This window comes from Rhinoderma darwinii, chromosome 3, assembly GCF_050947455.1.
Source record: "Rhinoderma darwinii isolate aRhiDar2 chromosome 3, aRhiDar2.hap1, whole genome shotgun sequence".
NCBI lineage: Eukaryota > Metazoa > Chordata > Amphibia > Anura > Rhinodermatidae > Rhinoderma > Rhinoderma darwinii.
The window spans coordinates 428,376,946-428,389,907 of record NC_134689.1 but is presented as its reverse complement, the minus strand read 5'-3'; the positions used below and the strand labels follow the sequence as shown (position 1 = coordinate 428,389,907).

Here is a 12,962-nt window from a genome sequence, read left to right as displayed (position 1 = left end):
CTCCTCCTCGCGGTAGAGTATACCCTCTTTCCTTGCCAGAGACCCAGTCTATGTCGGCCTACATTAAAGAGAATCTAGAGAGTGGCTTCATACGAAAGTCTTCATCCCCGGCCGGAGCCGGGTTTTTCTTTGTCAAAAAGAAGGATGGATCACTTCGACCCTGCATTGACTACCGGGGTCTCAATCAGATCACGGTGAAGAACAGGTACCCCTTGCCGTTGATTTCTGAGCTCTTTGATCGTATACGGGGGGCAAATTTTTTTTCCAAGCTTGACCTGCGGGGGGCCTACAATCTAATCCGGATCCGTCAGGGAGACGAGTGGAAGACTGCCTTTAACACACGTGATGGACACTACGAATATTTGGTCATGCCCTTCGGCCTGTGTAATGCTCACGCAGTATTTCAAGAATTTGTGAATGACATATTTCGTGACCTCCTCTATGTCTGTGTTGTGGTGTACCTCGATGATATCTTGATTTTTTCCCCAGATCTTGTGACTCATCAGGGCCATGTCCGCCAGGTGTTGCTTAGATTAAGAGATAATCATCTCTACGCCAAGTTGGAGAAGTGTGTGTTCCAAGAAAAGTCTCTACCCTTCCTGGGCTACATTATCTCTGATCAGGGTCTCAAGATGGATCCCGAGAAGGTCAAGGCTGTCCTGCAGTGGCCACGTCCCCAAGGCTTAAGGGCCATAGAACGCTTCCTGGGATTCGCCAACTTCTACAGACTATTCATCCCCAACTTCTCTTCTCTGACAGCTCCCATCTCCACCCTCACTAAAAAGGTTATGAATGCCAAAGTATGGACTCCAGAGGCGGAGATCGCATTTGAAACCTTAAAGAAAGCCTTCACGTCTGCCTCCATTCTGCACCATCCTGATGTGTCCCTGCAGTTTTCGTTAGAGGTGGACGCCTCCTCTATTGGTGTCAGGGCTCTATTGTACCAGATGGGTTCGAAAGGCACGACGGTGGTATGTGGTTACTACTCCAAGCTGTTTTCTTCTGCAGAGCGCAACTACTCGATTGGGGACCGGGAGTTACTGGCCATCAAGCTGGCTCTGCAGGAATGGAGACACCTACTGGAAGGCGCAGCTCATCCTATCCTGGTCTTCACGGACCACAAGAACTTGACCTACCTACAGACGGCTCAACGACTGAACCCTCGTCAAGCCAGATGGTCATTGTTTTTTGCACGGTTCCGGTTCGAACTCCACTACCGACCTGCCGACAAGAATGTGAGGGCCGATGCCTTGTCCAGGTCTTTTGAAACAGAGGACACTGTGGAGTCCCCACAGAATATTATCGATCCCTCCTGCATCTACTCTGTCAACCCTCTGCAGGTTAGAGGCATTTCCCCAGCAAAAACTTTCATATGGCTGGCAGATAGAGGAAGAATCCTTCGCTGGGGTCACTGTTCCAATCTGGCAGGACATGCGGGTGCCCGTTAGACCCGAGACCTGATTGGCCGTCAGTTCTGGTGGCCCACGCTGCCCAAAGACGTCATAGACTTCGTCTCCTCCTGTACGGTGTGTGCAGCCAACAAGGGTGACCACTCCAGACCAGCCGGTCTGCTCCAACCACTGCCGGTGCCCGAGGTCCCCTGGCAGCATATTGCTATGGATTTTGTTACGGATCTGCCTCCCTCTGCAGGATGCAGTGTTATCTGGGTGGTGGTGCATCGTTTTTCAAAGATGGCTCATTTTGTTCCCCTAACTGGCCTGCCTTCTGCCGCTCGACTGGCTGACCTCTTCATGCAACACATCTTCCGTCTGCATGGATTACCTCTGCATATTGTCTCGGATCGAGGGGTCTAGTTCACCTCTAAGTTCTGGAGAGCACTCTGCGGCCTACTCGGGGTAAAGTTGGACTTCTCCTCAGCTTATCACCCTCAGTCCAATGGGCAAGTTGAGAGGATTAATCAAATTATGGAGAACTACCTACGGCACTTTGTCTCCAGAAGACATGATGACTGGGTGCAGCTGCTCCTGTGGGCGGAGTTCTCTTATAATAACCATACCAGTGACTACACCACTTCCAGTCCGTTCTTTATAGTCTATGGCCAACATCCTCAAATACCCCTACCCGGCTCTACTATGTCTCAGGTGCCTGCAGCCGATTCTACCTTCAGAAACTTTCTGCAAATATGGCAGCAGACACGGTCTTCTATTCTGCTGGCGGTGGACCGCATGAAGAGAAAGGCAGACACTAGAAGACGAGAACCTCCAGAGTTTCTTCCAGGTACAAAGGTCTGGCTGTCTTCCAGGAATATCCGGCTGAGGGTGCCATCTTGCAAGTTTGCTCCTAGGTTTCTTGGACCCTTCGAGATTCTGCTGCAGATCAATACTGTGTCGTACAAGCTTCGACTGCCTCCTACCCTCAAGATCCCTAACTCCTTCCACGTCTCCTTGCTAAAACCCGTGGTTCTAAACCGCTACTCCAGGACTCCTAGTTCCGCAGTAGCTCCTGGCAGTTCATCCGGAACTTTCGAAGTGAGGGAGATCCTGGCCACCAAGAAAGTAGGAGGCAGGACATTTTACTTTGTGGATTGGAGGGTATTTGGTCCAGAGGAGAGGTCTTGGGAGCCGGAGGAGAATATTGATGCCCCTGTCCTCGTGAAGAAATTTCTTTCCCTCTCTGGTCCCAAGAGGAGGGGGCATAAGAGGGGGGATACTGTTACGTCCATGGCCGGGGATCGCCGTTCTAACTCACCCCCTGACGATCCCGGCCATGGACACCTGTCTGCTCAGCGTCCTCCTCCCTCTGGCAGACGCCGGCACTGTCTTCCGGGTCCTTGTTCCGTTCCCCGCAGGGCGCGCGCGCCCGCGCGTGCACGGCCTTAAAGGGCCAGTACGCGTCCAGCTGCCAGTAATCAGTTATCAGCCCAAATGGCTGCTGGACTATAAAAAGGGGCTCCGCCCACTGGTTCCTTGCCTGAGCATTGGTGTATACCCTAGTCTGTCTTGCTAAAGGTTTCCCAGTGTTTTCCAGTTCCCAGTGTTGCCCGTTCCTGCTGCCTGTACCCTGTATCCCGTACTATTGTTACCTGCTGTAAAAGTCAAGTCGTGGCATCCGCGGCATCACCTGCTGCGAAAGCCAAGTCGTGTCTTCCGCTGCATCCGCGGCGTCACCTGCTATGAAAGCCAAGTCGTGTCTTCCGCCGCATCCGCTGCGTCTCCTGCTGTGAAAGCCAAGTCGTGATCCTGCCACTGTCTACATTGCCTCAGATACCCGTTTTGAACTATAGACATCGTTTAGTACCTTGTTGGCCAGCTTCTACCCCGCTACGCGGTACGGCCCAGTGTGTCCACAACCCGCGCCGTGACTCTGGGCTGAGTGCAACAGGTCATAATAGGATAATGTAATAATGGGGAGAATGAATAATAAAATTAATGATCCATGGATAGTGACGTACGCTTTGAACCTATCCTTTATGAACAGGCCGGATTATTGGGTGCAGGAGTCGCACTTCTAAAGGGTGTCTGTGGTATTGTACAAAACATCCGCACTTCAGCATTGCCTAATCTTTGACTTCTTCACTAGCCCCATATGTAGCACAGACCCCAAAATGTCATAGTTTCCGCTGCATTTACAGGGTCTATCAGTGGGGGCTGCAAATGATGACGTGGGGTTTTAGGTGAAGAACTGCTGCACATATAAATTAGTCTGGGCCGTCGTTTTGCATTATTGCGTTCCAAGAGTCATAACTTTTTATTTTTCCGTTGACGAGCTGTGTGAGTGCTTGATTTTCATGGGACGAGCTGTCGTTTTTATTAGTATCATTTTGGGGTACATGCGATAATTTGAACAGTTTTTATTCCATTTTTTGTGAGGTGAAGAGACCAAAAAACAGAAATTCTTTCACTGTATTTTTTATAATTTTTTAACGGCGTTCTCTGAGCAGTATAAACAACATGTTTACTTATTATGCGGTTCGATACGACTATGGCAATACGAAATTTATATCGTTTTTATGTTTTACTACTTTTACAAAATAAAAACACTTTTTTTTAAATAAAATGTTTTAGTGTCACCATGTCCTGAGAGCCATAACTTTTTTATTTTTTTGTCGACAGAGCCGTGTGAGGGCTTGTTTTTTGCATGACACACTGTAGTTTTTATTGGTACCATGTTTGGCTACGCGCAACTTTTTGATCACTTTTTATTCCATTTTTTTGGAAACAACGTGACCAAAAAAGGAAATTCTGTCATTGTTTTTTATTGTATTTTTTTTACGGTGTTCACCGTGTGGGATAAATAATATGATATTTTTTTTAGGTCAGGCCGATACGAACGCGGCGATACCTATTATGTCTAGTTTTGTTTTTTCCGTTTTTTCGAATTATAAAGGACTTGATCAGGGAAACAAGGCGATTATTGTTTTTATAACGTAAAACTTTTATTTATTTATCTAAAAAAAAATTTTTTCACTTTTTATTTTACACTTACTAAGAGACTGAAGATCTGATCTTCTGATCCCCTGTACAATACACTGCACTACTTCTGTATGTACTTGTGTAGTGCAGTGTATTGTAACTGTCACTTTACAACAGACAGTTGAGCCTATTACATCCTGCCTCTGGCAGGACCTGATAGGCTCCCATACCTGGCAACCAGGAAGCCATTGCTAGGCTTCCTGGTTGCCATTGCAACCATCAGAACCCGACAATTTTTTGCGGGGGGGTGAATGGGGTGCAGAGGGAGACCCCTCCCTCTGTATCAATCACTTAAATTCCGCTGTCGCTATTGACATCGGCATTTAAGGGGTTAAACTACAGCGATTGTAGAGAACAGTGATCGCTGTTGTTGGAGTGGGATGTCAGCTGTATATTACAGCCGACACCCGATGAAGATGGAGCGAGCACAGCTCCTGTGCCCGTTTCATCCTCAGTAGAGATTCTTTGGAAAAACGGGACCCCGTGAGGCGCTGCTACTCAAGAAGGATTCAGTAGTAATAGTAAATTATGCTTTATTGTTATAGGCTACGCGTTTCAATGCCGCACCGGCATCTTCCTCAGGCCACACACATTGCAGTCTAAACACCAGCCCTTTAAATACACCATGTGGGAAAAAAAACAGCAATGTAAACAGGGTCAAAGTGCAACGGTGACGTAATCACCGGGAGAAGTTCAGGCTTAAAAAATACATGAAAAACATCCATTCGTATATACTAATTAATTAAAACTAGAGAAGACAAAAAATTAAAAGGGGTATGGGATATAAAGATATAAATAAAAAGGACAATTGCAGACAATCTCATGAAAACAATAATATACATATCGATGAATTTAAACAAGAGTTAAAACTCAACAAAATATACAGAAGTTTGTGCTGTATCGTAATAGCGATGTTTTGCGGTAATTCACCAATTAATTACAATGAAAACGAATTGAAGGAAAATGAACTTAATGGGTGAAAATGATGAAAACTACTATTAAACCCATATCGATAGGAACTCAACTAAACGAGGAAAGCACACCAAATGATGTCTATTTTAATAGAACTAATGATCATCCATTGAGATGATCTTAACCCCTTCCCCCTGCTTGCATTCTGGGCCCTAATGTCCAAGCCATTTTTAACATTTTTCCATTGTCACATTCGAAGAGCTGTAACTTTTTTATTTTTGCGTCGGCATAGCTGTATAAGGTCTTGTTTTTTGCGGGACGACTTGTAGTTTTTATTGGTACCATTTGAGAGTAGATGCGACTTTTTGATCACTTTTTATCACATTTTTTTAAAGTCAGGATTAACAGAAAACAGCAATTTTTCCATTGTTTTTTATTTTATTTTTTACGGCGTTCACAGTGCGGGTTAAATAATGTTATAGATTTATAGTCGGGGTCGTTACGGAAGCGGTGATACCAAATATGTGTAACTTTTTTGCTTTATTGTAGTTTTTTTTAATAGTAAAGCAGTTTGTAAGGGGAAAAAGTGGGTTTTTCATTTTTTTTGTTTCACTTTTTTTTTTTTATTAACTTTATTAAACTTTTTTACTTTTTTACTAGTCCCACTAGGGGACTTCACTATCCTCCGATCGCTATTATAATACACTGCAATACTTTTGTATTGCAGTGTATTACTGCCTGTCCGTTTAAAACGGACAGGCATCTGCTAGGTCATGCCTGCGGCATGATCTAGCAGGCATTCGCTCCAGGCAGACCTGGGGGTCTTTATTAGACCCCCGGCTGCCATAGAAGACACAGACACTCGGCGATTTTATCGCCGGGTGTCGGTGGAGAGAGAGGGAGCTCCCTCCCTCTCTCCAAAACCATTCAGATGCGGTGCTCGCTATTGTGCACCACATCTGAAGGGTTAAACGGGTGAGATCGATACTAATATCGATCTCACCCGGCAGAGCAGGGACGCCCCCAGCCCTCAGCTGCCTCTAGCAGCTGAGAGCAGGTAGATTTGACACTCCCTGCTCTGTTTACTTTATTCTACAGCAGCGACGTAGAATAGCGGCGCTCTAGAATAAAGCCCACTAATGACCGCCGTAAAAAGGCGTATCGGCGGTCATTAAGGGGTTAATATTATTTTCAATAGTTGCCCTTTGGATTAAAGTGTGTAAAATTCAGTGGGGACTTCTATCATAAATAAATATAAGTGTTGAGTATACATAAATAAGTCAAAATTAAATAAATACTGTATGCTAAAAATAAAAGGGAAAGGAGCCAACTATTTATATGAAGAACGATCAACCAAATTCAAGGCAACAAATTCATCTGCTACAGGGGACCCATAATGAGCAAACTTTCAAGACTACAATGAATAAATAAATTATAACAACCATTTTAACAATGAAGAGAATTAAAGAATGACCCCAACGTCAGAAACCTTCCCTGAAGAAGCGGACAGCCACAGAAATGTTCAAAATCCTGAATAATAATATAATGGACTAAAAAGTAACTCAATTAAAATAGATACATGTAGAGCAAGTGAATATAAAAGTAGATATACACCAAAAAACTCTTCAGCGTATTTAAAACAAAAACAAAATGAATCCATTTATATACGAAAAAGAAAAAAACCAAATGATCCCAGAGTATTTAAAAAAAACACAAACTCATGTGTGATATAAAGATACATAGACCATTAATCAAGACTAGTTTCTGAGATATCATTCAAACCGTTTCATCCTCAGGGCGTTACTATACGCCCATTTTTGGGAAGGGGTTAATAAAAATAGTGTTTGCTTTTTTTTACACAGCTTTCTCTGATCTCCTCACGGATCTCACAGAAATGAGGAGATCAGAGAAAGTGACAGGAGCTTTCTCCTGTAGACAACATCACAGACGGCTGTGATTGGTCAGTCTCTGAAGACTGACCAATCACAGCAATCGCCGGCATGGGGGACTGCTAATTGGTTCCCAGGCTGGTAACAGAGACGGTTAGCTGTCAATGACAGCTGGCGCCGCTGTTATATCACTATGTGATTTCACATAGTGACAGTTTATTCCTTCTCCGCAATAGTACGGCGAAGGTCCGCTTCAATGAGCGGCCTGCGACGTACTATTGCGGAGATGGTACGCAACGGGTTAAACATTAGAGATTGTCAAGTGTTGTCCACAAAGTGTTGTCATGAGGACAGGACTGCTGTGTCCCGGATGCTCGCTGAACTGTTTTCCCATGTATTTGGGTAATAACTTTCCTACAATTTGATTTCCCAGGTCCTTGCGAAGGAAAACATTTCTTATTATATTATTATTATTATTATTATTATTATTATTATTATTATTATTATTATTATTATTATATTAGTATTATATTATTATTATTATTATTATTATTATTATTATTATATTAGTATTATATTATTATTATTATTATTATATTATTATTATTATTATATTAGTATTATATTATTATTATTATTATTATATTAGTATTATTTTTATTATATTATTATTATATTATTATTATTATATTATTATTATATTATTATTATTATATTATTATTATTATTATTATTATATTATTAGTATTATTATAACTTCATCCAATGTGTAACTTCTCATTTTCTTTAAGGACTCTCATTGACCAAGAACTTTCAACAAGTATAAAACCTTTTAGTGTTCTTCCCCAAAAAGATGTAATTAAAGGTAATCTATCTATCTATCTATCTATCTATCTATCTATCTATCTATCTATCTATCTATCTATCTATCTATCTATCTATCTATCTATCTATCTATCTATCTATCTAATATCTATCTATCTATCTATCTATCTATCTATCTATCTATCTATCTATCTATCTATCTATCTATCTATCTATCTATCTATCTATCTCATATCTATCTATCTATCTATCTATCTATCTATCTATCTATCTATCTATCTATCTATCTATCTATCTATCTATCTATCTATCTAATATCTATCTAATATCTATCTATCTATCTATCTATCTATCTATCTATCTATCTATCTATCTATCTATCTATCTATCTATCTATCTATCTATCTATCTATCTATCTCATATCTATCTATCTATCTATCTATCTATCTATCTATCTATCTATCTATCTATCTATCTATCTATCTATCTATCTATCTCTGGCGCACATGCCGTATGTCCCATTTAAAAAATGTTTTAGACATTTATCCGACAAGGAATGCGGCTTAAGCCCAGCCAGGGCGCTATAGAAAAACAAAGATGGCAGAAGTGGAGGCTTTCAGTAGCCCTCCAGGCTGCTATGACAATCACATTGTGCGGGGCTATGGACTGAGCGTGGCGTCGTAACAGTTAAGATGTCATGGTCGCTATTGACGGGTGCATCTAATTGGTTTAACGGCCGGGATCGGGGTTATCTCTGATCCCGGCCATTTCGGTGAGGTTTCGACTATAATATACAGCTGAGACCCGCTGAGTTTCGAGTGGGCTCAGCCCGTGAAACCGCTCCATACTCACCCTGCCCGGCTATGACGTAACTGTACATCATATGTCGGGAAGGGCTTAAGGAACATGCGCATGGCTGCATTATGGTACTGTATCTCTATTTACTACAATGTCATCTGGAGGTATTTGGAGGTTTTTCTGACAGAAAAAAACATGGTGGCATCGGAAACCATATACATATATGTTCTTCCGTAGAAGGATTGTTTTTAGGGGAGAAAACATCAGTAATATTGGGGCTGTACAGGTCCTCTATATGGCAGCACAGTCTGTCTCTATAGGGACTATGGGGTCCACCCTACATGCCGCGCGAACATGGCTCTTCCATGTACATAAGGCCTTAATGGTTGATTGGGATATTCAAAAAATATCTTACTATGACATTAAAGGAATCTATCTATTAGAGCCACATTTACCACTTTGTGAATCTGGAGAAGACAATGAATTTAAATTATAATGGGAAGAAAGTACCAGACAATGCAGGTGGCAAAGACTCAAACCAAAGTCAAAAAACAAAGTCAAAAGGCCATGAAATGGGGGGAAAAAATATTTAAGAAAAAAGAAAAAGAAATTTCATGGAAAATCAAGGTTAAATATCCTAAAAATGTTCCCATTTTTTATTTAGTTAGAAAAGCTTGCACACCAAGACTTAAGAATCCAAACCCAGTAGGTTTCTATTACCAGGACGTCTGGAACTCGCTTGTCTGTTCCAATCAACATTTCAACAACGCCGAAAAAGTGGCCAAATGTCTTTCTGGGAAAATAATCTACATGTTCGGAGACTCCACCCTCCGGGCCTGGTGGGACTATCTAGTGAAGTTTGTACCAAGTAAGTAGTAAAAAATGGGACAAATAATATGGTTATCTGTGTCGGACTGGGGTTGCTTCGACCCTCCAGAGAACAAGATTCTGAGGACCTCCTCCTGCTCTATCATGTGCACGTCCGTATTAATTTTCATTGTAATCTTTGTTGTTATCATTGCACACACAGGACACATCATGAATAAGGTCTAATGGGTTAATTGTGAACCAACCCATAAGAAATAGACCCTAGTGATAAATGATTATCTTCAAATGGGGTTGTCTTGTGTTGGACCTGTAGAGCCCATCGTTACGTCAGAGCCTGGGCTCAGCAGAGGATTCTTTGGTATTCTGCTGCGCCAGTCCAACCCTGATTATAAATATATATTCATTGTCAGAATAAATTTGCAAAGGATCCACAAAAATACTGTTAACCCTTAATGGCTGTAGTGTTTTCTTCCTAAATGACCAGACACTTTTCAGTGATTTTTTTGTAAGTGGTACTAGCTTTTTTATTTAGCAGTTTTTTTTTAAACATTTTTCATTTTTGCATCTTTTTGTGACACATAGAATATTTTTTATACCATTATATATATATATATATATATATATATATATATACATACATACATATTTATATTATTTTCTTATTTCATTTTATTATTTGTAAATTGTACAAAACCACAAAGAAAAATATTGCATTAAAAGTTCTTTATTTTTTAAATCCGCAAATTTGCACCAAAGTAAATATTTGGTTTTGATCATTTTGATATGTATTATATATTGTCTTCAGGGATCTGGCACATATGGTGGCAGTTTGGGCTGGCACAGCTGTGTATGTTTTTTGTTTTTTCTTTTATTTGTAATTTATTTGTATTTTTTTTAAATTATTTTTCTGTATTTATTTTTTTATAAATATTTTGACCCCCCCAAGATGTCTTAAAAGATCTATTGGGTGCAATCCCTTCCTGTTTATATCTTTGTGCAGTTTTCCATTGTAACTGGGGTATACATAGGAAAAATAGGCCACACTAGTGACATCAGTAACTGGCAGAGCTGATCTGGGTATTTTTAGACTCAGCAACTCTGTTATGCCCGGGGGGCCACAGGACGATCACATGATTGCCTCTATTTACTACACAGCACTCAGTGAGCGTTGTGTAAGATGCAATAGAGAAGATAGAAGCAGATTTTAAAAGCTTCTGTCTTTTCTTTAGGGTTTTTGGCTGTCTCTGACTTTCTCTCTCTCTCGGTCTCTGACAGCCAGGGTAGAGAATACAATAAAGAGGAAAAATAGGACCAAATATGCTAGGAGCAAATATGCTGACAGCCAGGCACAGAGCTGGAGAAGGAGCTTGAAACCAGCACTATGTACTTAAAATAACATGGGTTTTAAAGGAATCACAATCAACACAAAAGTTTGAACAGCACATTCCAACAAAATGAAACAAAATTTGTAGACAGGTGCAAGAACATCTGTGACTGCAAATTTATACAGCACACAAGAAAATGGCGACTGCACACTGCGAACACTAATGCCACCTAAGCCACTAAATATAAACAAATATGCATTACTGCTAAATCTACTTACAATAGGGAGGTTCTTAGAGCACATTTTGATCAAATTATGTGAGCCCACCTGCCACGACTATGCGACCTCTATAAGTTGGGAACCTAAGCTGCACATGCACCCAGAACTGGGACTAAACCTACATATTCTTGTGGATGGTAGGAACCAGCATGGGTATTAAAGGGTCTTCCAAAATTGAAATTGTATATTTCATTGATCCTAAAGTGTCTACAATAGCAACTTTGCAATGTACAGATGTGTTGTTCTTTACTTTTTCTCTTATCTCACCATATCCTGAGATGTGTGGCGTGAGATGACCAGCTTTAAAAAAAAATACATGATTTCACGATACTCTGTCACGAGATGCCTATGCTATATTTGTCTATATGTGGCCACCGAGTGGTTATGATGGGAATTGCAGTCTGTCAAGAGTTTTGTTAGCACGTCGCAATATTGTGTTGAATTTGTTTCATGAGAAGTTGGAGCCACTAATCAAGTGGTTTGACAGGGGGTTGGGGCTCCCTCTGTCACTAATCGGTGGCCCGCAAATGTGATCTCCGGCCGCCAATTGGTTGCCATGGCAGCCAGGGGGCTAACTGCTGTATGTTGAGCAATTATGGAGCAAGGTGACCATATACTGTTCTTGCACAGGGGCCCTCTGCTGTCTCCTTTCACCCCTGGTAAAATATATTTATTTTTCTGGCTTGTTAATTTTAGACTTTGTGGCTGGTAGTTAATGTCCAAATTCTCTTGCTTTTTAAAAAATAAAAATATATATAGCTCTCAAGCAGATAAGTCTCCATGTGCTCCAGGACTCAGGTCCGTTAATAGCGACAGATGCAGACAATAACTATCTGGTACAATGGAGAGCGCACCAGAAGCCTCTGCGTATGAAGCGTTTGGGAATTAAAGAGCTACATTACATTGCTACAGAGCTGGATGGACTGGGAGCTCGGAAGGGAATGGTCATCGTCTTGAACTGCTGGGCTCATTTTGTCACCTATCCAGTATGACTGTACATACGACGACTACAGCACATTCGAGAAGCTGTAACACAACTTTTGGAACGTAGCCCTGATACAAAGATTCTTATTAAATCGGCCAACACTGGATATAATTTTGTCTTGGTTAATGACTGGTTGTCCTATCAGTTGGACACAGTAATGAGAGCCATGTTCTCCAAGCTGCCAGTGACCATACTGGATGTCTGGCAAATGACCTCTTGCCATCGATTACCAGAGAATCTTCATCCTGGACGGATTATCGTAAAGAATGAGGTGGACCTGATGTTGTCTTTTATATGTCCTTAGTAACACTGATCATGGAAATGCAATGGTCACAATAGTCCCTTTTACATGAGAGTATATTGATATATTTAGTTGTATACGAATATGAGCTAACCTTTCATTACTGTCCCTTGAATATATTGCACCAACATGCTCACATCATAATATCAGAACTTGGTACATGCTTCCAAAAATGATAATGTTCAATAAAACACATCCTACAAAATCAAATTTGTTTTGGGTCCAATTGGGTCGAATCAGCCGTCTAATTAGTCTTGGTCCGTATAATCAGAAATGCCCGGATTGCCCTAAAAACTTGTGTCTGACGTATTCAAACCCATTCAATCTCTTTAACGCTAAGCCAGCATAAGTAATGCCATTCACCTGTACCCCTCATGATTGGCTGTG

General features: G+C 41.2%; 1 pseudogene; it reads left to right on the top strand.

Annotated features, from left to right (window-relative positions):
* The window catches only part of LOC142750739 (NXPE family member 3-like), a 41,071-nt pseudogene extending 28,493 nt beyond the window's left edge, over positions 1 to 12,578 (top strand).
* The last annotated feature ends 384 nt before the right edge of the window (positions 12,579 to 12,962 follow it).